The 8692-nt window shown below is 41.0% G+C and overlaps 1 protein-coding gene across 2 annotated transcripts in view; it reads left to right on the forward strand.

Moving 5' to 3' along the window:
• LOC127002069 (follistatin-related protein 5-like) overlaps positions 1-8692 on the forward strand; it is an 85376-nt gene that overhangs the window by 26559 nt on the left and 50125 nt on the right. For both annotated transcript variants that reach the window (XM_050867512.1, XM_050867514.1), the window contains exon 2: positions 6452-6548. The gene's annotated coding sequence lies outside the window, so the exon portion shown is untranslated. The remainder of the gene's footprint in view (positions 1-6451; positions 6549-8692) is intronic.

The raw sequence follows: 8692 nt of genomic DNA on the forward strand, positions 1-8692 counted from the left end.
AAAGAGGGAGAAAGGAGAGAGAAAGAGGAAGACGGTTGCAAAATCCTTAGTGAAATAGGAAAGAGGAAAAATAATTGGAAATGAGGGAGAAAGGAAGTAGAGGAGAACGGTTGTAAAAAACCTTAGTGAAATAGGAAGAAGAATGAAGCTTGATTAGGGAGGGAGAGAAAAAAAGGGAACAAAGAGAATGAATAATGGGAAAAAGAAGAAGAAAGAAGAAAGAAAGGGAAAATAGGAAGAAAGAAGGGAGCTGAACTATAGAGGAAGAGAAAAAAAGAGGATGACTTAGCTAAAGAAAAAAAAAAGCAGATTGATTAGGGAGGGAAAGAAAAAAAAGGGGACAAAGAGAATGAATAAAGGGAAAAAGAAGGAGAAAGAAGAAAGAAAAAGAAAATACGAAGAAAGGAAGAAGCTGAACTATGGAGAGAGAGAATAATCGATGACGTAAGGTGAAGAAATAATAGAAAAGAGAGAAGCTTGATTAGGGAGGGAGAGAAAAAAAAGAGGACAAAGAGAATGGATAAAGGAAAAAAGAAGGAGAAAGAAGAAAGAAAAAGAAAATACGAAGAAAATGACGTAGCTACATAAAATAAATACAGGAAAAAAAAGGAGTTTGATTAGGGAGGGAGAGAGAAAAAAGACGACAAAAAGAAAGAAGGGAAAAGAAGAGGAGAAAGAGGAAATGAGAAGAAGAGGGAACTGAACTATGGAGGGAGAGAAAAGAGTAAGTAGAGAAAATATAGAAAAAAGGAAAAAAAATGAGAAACGAGGAGAAAAATGTCTACTAAAATAGGAAAAAAGGAAAAGGTTGATTATGTGGAAGAAAAAGAGAAAACAAAGGGAAAGAAAAACGGGAATAAAGAAGAAGAAAGGAGAAAAAGGAAATATAAAGAAGTGAGCCGTTAAGGGAGAGAAAATAGATGAAGACGAAGAGAAAGGAAAAGGGAATAAAGGAGAGGAAAGGAGAAAGAGAAAGAAGTATAAAGATAGTGTAAGAGAAAAAAAATGAAAACGAGGAGAAAGAAAATGGGGATAAAGGAGAGGAAAGGAGAAAGAGAAAGAAGTATAAAGATAGTGGAAGAGAAAAAAAGAAAGGCGAAGAGAAAGAAAAAGGGAATAAAGGAGAGGAAAGGAGAAAGAGAAAGAAGTATAAAGATAGTGGAAGAGAAAAGAAGAAAGGCGAAGAGAAAGTAAAAGGGAATAAAGAAGAAGAAAGGAGAAGGAGAAAGAAGTATAAAGATAATGTAAGAAAAAAAATGAAAACGAGGAGAAAGAAAAAGGGAATAAAGGAGAGGAAAGGAGAAGGAGAAAGAAGTATAAAGAAGTGAATTAGAGTGGAAGAGAAATAAATGAAAACCAAGAGAAAGAAAAAAGGAATAAAGAAGGAGAATGAAAGAGAAAGAAGTATAGGCCTAGGAAGTGAACCGTGAAGGCAGACAAAAAAAAAAAACAAGGAGACAAAGAAAAAGAAAACATGAATAAAGAAGCACAATGAAGAACGATGAAGAATAATGAAAAAGGGGAAAAGAAAGTATATAGAAGTTAATTATATATAGAGAGAGAAAAGTAAAAAAAAAAAAAAAATAGCAGAAATATAAAGAAAATGAGAACAAAGAAGAAGAAGGAAGCAGAATGAAGAAAAGAAGTTAATAAAAGACCTTAATAAAACAGGATGAAATACAAAGCCCGACTGCAGGGAGGGAGGGAGGGAGGGAGGAGGTAAATAAATTAAGACCAAGTAAAAATAAAGAAAATGAAAGGAGAAAAAAAAAATAAAGTCTTGCTCGCAGCTCTGCCCACGAAACCTCATTATTGTAACTCACACAGGTAAAATGCAAGGTGTGTGGTGGGGGGGCAGGGGAAGGGGAAGAAGGAAGGGGAGGAGAATGAGAAGAAAGGATTGTTTTTTTGTCGGGGGGGAGGGTAGGAAGGGGAAGGAGGAAGGGGAAGGAAGAGGAGGGAAAATAAGAATGGACTGTTTTTTGTCGGGGGAGGATAGGAAGGGGAAGGAGGAAGAGGAAGGAAGGGGAGGGAAGGGTAAAGAAGGGGAGGTGAGGAAGAGAGGAAGGACATAAGGAAGAGAAAAGAGGAAAGGAAGAAAGGAGGAAAAAATGGAAGGGAAGATGAAGGGAAGAGGGTAAGGAAGAGGAAGGGTGGGTTAGGAGAAAGGGAAGGGGACACACACACACACACACACACACACACACACACACACACACACACACACACACACACACACACACACACACACACACACACACACACACACACACACACACACACACACACACACACACACACACACACACACACACACACACACACACACACACACACACACACACACACACTCACACACACACACACACACGGGGTCATTTCATTCTCATCAGGTGGGGTGATTTTTTTTTTCTTGTTTGTTTTCGTTGTCCAATCAGCTCGCGGGGCTCGAACCTCCGTGCGTAGAGTTTACTATTAATGGAAGCAATTTAAAGGACGCCATTAGCCCTTACGTGTGTGTGTGTGTGTGTGTGTGTGTGTGTGTGTGTGTGTGTGTGTGTGTGTGTGTGTGTGTGTGTGTGTCCATCTTTTTCTCTGTATTCATCCCTCCTCTTCTCTTTCTTCCTCCGTTCCTCTTCCTTTCCATTTCCTTCTCTTCCCTTCTCCCTCCTTTCTCTTCCCTCCTCTCCTCTCCTTTATATCTTCTTCCTTCCCTTATCTACCCTTTCCCTTCCCTTTCTTTATCATCCCCTTCTCTGTCATCTCTTCCCTTTTCTTTCCTTACCTTTCTCATACCTTGCTTTTCTTTCTCTTCCCTTCATTTCTTTTACTGTCCCTATCTTTCCCATCTCTCTCTCTCTCTGTCCTTCCCTTCTATCCCATTCCTTCGTTTCTGTGTGTGTGTGTGTGTGTGTGTGTGTGTGTGTGTGTGTGTGTGTGTGTGTGTGTGTGTGTGTGTGTGTGTGTGTGTGTGTGTGTGTTGATTCGGTTCAGAAGGGAAATGGACTGAATGGCAGACTGATATTGTTGGAACTGATGTCAGAGGAATAGCTTTCGGGGGAAGAGAGAGAGAGAGAGAGAGAGAGAGAGAGAGAGAGAGAGAGAGGGAGAGGGAGAGGGGGAGAGGGAGGGAGAGAGATTGTGTTATGGGTATTAAGCTCTTGAAATGCTTAATCTTGTTCGCGAAAAGCTGCCGTGGACACGAAATGGTACTTTTATTAATGCATCTGACATCATCATCATCATCATCATCATCATCGTAATAAAATGAGAGTGTTCGTGTGTTTGTCCGTTTCCTCGCTCACGTTGCTATCCCACTCGGCCACTTCAATGATACTAATTTATTAATGTTTACAGACTTTATTGCCCCTGACTTTTTGGTGCAGTTGATATTGTGAAACTACTTTATTCATACAACGGTTAAAGTTTATTTGCTTCCTCGTCACACTTTATTTTGTTCTGCATGGCGCGTGTGTGTGCTGAACGGTTGAGTATGCCAGTGTGTGTGTGTGTGTGTGTGTGTGTGTGTGATGAAATATAATCCTTTTAAAGCTCTACTACTTTTACCAATACATCATCATCTTCATCATCATCATCATCAGCATTGTCATCATTATTAGTCCACTTCAAATCAAAGGCCTTTCCCAATGTCATCAGCCCGTCTATCTGATATTAGTGTACTCCATCCTGCTCCGGCAAATGCTCTAATTAAATTTCTAACTGGTTCTTTCAATGACCTGACTTATTTACCACTCTGTTACTTTGTTTTTCCATCTTTTATCAGTTCTGTGTATGACCAAGTCCACTTTTTGTTTCTAAGTCATCGTTATCATAATATCCTCAATCTTTATCTGTGCTCTAACCCACGACAATTCGATAAATACAAAGAAAACTAAATAACTAATACAATTGCTAAAGTATCTTGTTCTTAACCGTTATCGTATTAGCCTCAACCTTTCTCTGTGCCCTAATCCACGACAATCCGATTAATGCAAAGTAAACTAAATAACTCACACAGCTGCTAAAGTTTTCCTCGTGCATTGGGTTTATTTGCCATGCGCGTCGAACATATTAACGCACTGATGATAAATATTGAAGTGTGCGTGAAATGGAGCGCTGCCCTAATCAACATAATTAATAAGATTCGCCGAGGTTTCCATTGATAGCGTTTGATATTTTTTCTCACCGGGTGCTCGGGTATCGTAATGCAAATATGATGACGGCATTTGCAGCGTCCGTATGTTGGTAGTGGAGAGGAGAGCAAAGAGGAGAAACAAAAGAAACGCAAGTGAAACAGAAATATAAACAAAAATAACTACATAAACAAAAGAAATGGAGCAAATATAATAATTACTGATGACCGGCACTGTAGCGTTGTATAGTTGGTTATGGAGAGCGAGGCGAATAAGAGAAACAAAAGAAAACCAGTAACGGAAACAAAACAAAACAAGAACCCTACATAAACAAGAGAAATGGGATAAACCTAAAAAGTAAAGAAGAACGCCATTGTATCGTCCGTACGTTGTTGATAGAGTGCGGGGCAAAGAGGAGAAACAAAATAAAGACATAAACAGAAAAATAAACAAAGCAAAAATCCTACATAAACAAAGTAAATGGAACAAATATATAAAAAAAGTTAGTATATTGGTAATGGAGAGCAGGATGAATAGAAGAAGGAAAAGCAAACATAACATAGTCAGAAACAGAAGTATAAACTAGAATAGCGAACATAAATAAAGACATGAAACAAATATAAAAGGTAAGATGGCCGGCACTGTATCGCTCGTATGTTGGTAATGGAGAGAAGGATGAGTAGAAGAAGAAAAAGCAAACATAACATAGACAGAAACATAAATATAACTGAAATAGCAAACATAAACAAAAGACATGAAACAAATATAAAAGGTAAGATGACCGGCACTGTATCGCTCGTATGTTGGTAAAGGAGACCTGGACAAATAGAGGAAACAAAAGGAATGATAAATGGAAGAATACGAGGGCATAATATTAAGTTACTGCACCCGAAGCCATAGAATAATAGAGTTGAGCTAGTAGTAGTAGTAGTAGTAGTAGTAGTAGTAGTAGTAGTAGTAGTAGTAGTAGTAGTAGTAGTAGTAGTAGTAGTAGTAGTGGTAGTAGTAGTAGTAGTAGTAGTAGTAGTAGTGGTAGTAGTAGTAGTAGTAGTAGTAGTAGTAGTAGTAGTAGTAGTAGTAGTAGTAGTAGTAGTAGTAGTAGTAGTAGTAGCAGTAGTGGTAGTAGTGGTAGTAGTAGTAGTTGTAGTAGTAGTAGTAATGCTGTTGTTACCAAAAGCATAAACAAAAGAAACAACAAGCATAAACAAAAACCAAACATAATAAAAAATAAAGAAATGGAATAGAAGAAACGAAAAAAAAAATTGAATAAAACAAAACAAGAAAGGACAAAAACAAACAAACAAACAAAGACAAATCAAAATCTGAGCAAAATATATGAAAGAAAACGACGATATATTAAGCAATTGTACCGGTAGCAAGAATCACTCATGCGGTCGGCCCCAACTCGCAACTAGAGCGGGCGTATTTTTTTATAGTAGGTGCTGCTATACATACCCTATATGGATGTTACAATGGATGTGTTGGGTGACCAGAAACAAGAAACACTCATAGGATAAGAAACACGACACGCACAACAGATAGAAACAATACAAATAACATATAGAACGAGACAAACGATATACAGCAGAATAAGAAACTCGTACATCTTAGGAACAGAGAAACTTACGAAGGCGTCGAAGGAAAAGCAGAAACAAATTGAAAAGATATACAAGACTGTCGAGAAGAGAGGAGGAGCTTGTAGTAGTAGTAATAGTAGTAATAGTAGTAGTAGTAGTAGTAGTAGTAGTAGTAGTAGTAGAAGTAGTAATAGTTGAAGCAGAAGCAGAGAGCAGGGGGACAGATGAAAGCCGTAACAAAACAGATTCACTAATAATGCAGAACCTATGATTAGAGAGAGAGAGAGAGAGAGAGAGAGAGAGAGAGAGAGAGAGAGAGAGAGAGAGAGAGAGAGAGAGAGAGAGAGAGAGATTAGATAGGAGATAGACCGCCCGACACACACACACACACACACACACACACACACACACACACACACACAGACACACACACACACACACACACACACACACACACACACACACACACACACACACACACACACACACACACACACACACACACACACACACACACACACACACACACACACACACACACACACACACACACACACACACAAACCCTCAATTTCTCTGTTCCATTATACGTATGAATAAACAAAGACACAGAGAGAGAGAGAGAGAGAGAGAGAGAGAGAGAGAGAGAGAGAGAGAGAGAGAGAGAGAGAGAGAGAGAGAGAGAGAGAGAGAGAGAGAGAGAGAGAGAGAGAGTAACCAACAATTGTTTATCTCCCTTAGGTGAAGTGTACGAGACAAGAGTGAGAGAGGGAGAGAGAAGAGGGAGAGAAAAAGAGAGAGGGAGAGAGAGAGTCGCCAGCGTGGACCGGCACCTCGAGTAAGTGTGTTTGTTTGTTCTCTTTTCTTTCTTTCTTTCTTTCTTTCTCTTTCTCATAATGTGGGTAAGACTTTTATTTTCTCCTTTCTCTTTTTCTTCTTTGTACACTCTCTCTCTCTCTCTCTCTCTCTCTCTCTCTCTCTCTCTCTCTCTCTCTCTCTCTCTCTCTTCTTCCTCTCAGGTAAATGGAAACAATTTTTCTTTGCAGATTCAGGTGTTGGTGATGTTAATATAATGCTGCGGGAAGGAGGAGGAGGAGGAGGAGGAGGAGGAAGAGGAGGAGGAGGAGGAGGAGGAGGAAGAGGAGGAGGAGGAGGAGGCTAAGAGGAGAGTCTGGTGCCATTAAACAATATCTTACCAAAATGGGAGAGAAAAAGATTGTTCTATTGTTACTTTCAACAGGTTAGGAAGAGGAGGAGGAGGAGAAGGAGGAGGAGGAGGTGGTGGTGGTGGTGGAAGAAAGAAAGGATATTCGGGGATGACAAAAGGAGGAAGAATGTAATAAAATGGAAACTGAACAAGAAGAAAGAAAGAAAGAAAGAAAGAAAGAGAAAAAGAAGGAAAGGAAGGAAGGAAGAAAGAAAAAAAAGGAAGGAAGAAAGAAATGAATAATACTCAAGACAAAACGAGAAGACGGAAGAAAGAAAAAAAACTCAAATAAAGGAAGATAAAAGGAGAAAGGAGAAGAGGAGGGAGAGGCGGAGAGGGCGGAGGAGGAAAAAGATGACAATGATGAAGATGAGGCGGAAGAAGATAGGCAGTAAGTGAGAGTAGGAGGAGATGAAGGAGATGGAGGAGACTGGAGAGGAGGAGGAGGAGAAGGAGTAAGACGATGATGATGATGACGACGAGAAGGAGAAAGCCGAGAAATGGAAGAGAGAGGAGGAGGAAGAAGAAGAGGAGGAGGAGGAGGACGAGGAGGAGGAGGAGTAAGACGATGATGATGATGACGACGAGAAGAAGAAAGCCGAGAAATGGAAGAGAGGAGGAGAAAGAGGAGGAGGAGGAGGAGGAGGAGAAGAAGAGGCTGTAAAAAGAAGTGGAGGAGAAGGAAAGAGATGGATGGAGAAGGCACACAAGTATAGACAATCACGGGAAAGAGGAGGAGGAGGAGGAGGAGGAGGAGGAGGAGGAGGAGTCTGTGATAGGGACATGAACTCTTCTTGTATGTCAGTCTCAGTCGCTATTTCATTTTCCTTCCTTCAAAATTTTCCCATTCGCCTCCTCCTCCTTCTCCTCTCCACTCCTCCTCCTCCTCTTCTTCTTCATCCTTCTGCTCCAGGGAAGAAATTATGGGGTAGGAGTCGCCGTTCCAGGAGAGTTTAGTCTACAAGATTACCGCTATTTTCTTGCAGGCCCTGAATTTGGCCGCCTCAGACCTCACAAAGCTAGCCATGACTCAAGATTGTTTACGGCGGAAGGGAAGGAAAGGGAGGGGAAGGGAAGGGAAGGGAAGGGAAGGGAAGGGGAGGGAAGGGTAAGGAAAGGAATGGAAAAATGATTGAGGGGGAGAGGGAAGGAAAGGAAGAAGGGAAGAGAGAGAGAGAGAGAGAGAGAGAGAGAGAGAGAGAGAGAGAGAGAGAGAGAGAGAGAGAGAGAGAGAGAGAGAGAGAGAGAGAGAGAGAGAGAGAGAGAGAGAGAGAGAGAGAGAGAGAGAGAGAGAGAGAGAGAGAGAGAGAGAGAGAGAGAGAGAGAGAGAGAGAGAGAGAGAGAGAGAGAGAGAGAGAGAGGAGTGTTAAGTGGGTGCGGGAGAGGGAAAGGAAAGGAAGGGATGGAAAGGGAAGGAAAGGGAAGGGAAGGGAAGGGAAGGGAAGGGAAGGGAAGGATAGAGAAAGAAAGGGAAGGGAAAGGAATGGAAAAGAAGAGAAGAGAAAGAAAGGGAAGGGAAAGAAAAGGAAAAACAGGGAGAGGTAGGGAGGAGCGTTGAATGGGATAGGAAGGAGAGGGAAGGGAAGGCAAGGAAAGCGAACGGAACGGAACGGAAGGGAAGGGCAGGGTAAAAGAGGGAGAGGGAGGTATGTTGAGAGGATAAAGAAAGGAAAAAAGAAGGAATTAAAGGAAGGAAGTTGTAGAAATGCTGTAGTGGAGTTGGTGGTGGTGGGGTGGGGGGGGGAGGTTGATGCAGGATTTGTCAGTCTAACTAA

The sequence above is a fragment of the Eriocheir sinensis genome, chromosome 22 (assembly GCF_024679095.1).
Source record: "Eriocheir sinensis breed Jianghai 21 chromosome 22, ASM2467909v1, whole genome shotgun sequence".
NCBI classification, from domain to species: Eukaryota; Metazoa; Arthropoda; class Malacostraca; order Decapoda; family Varunidae; genus Eriocheir; species Eriocheir sinensis.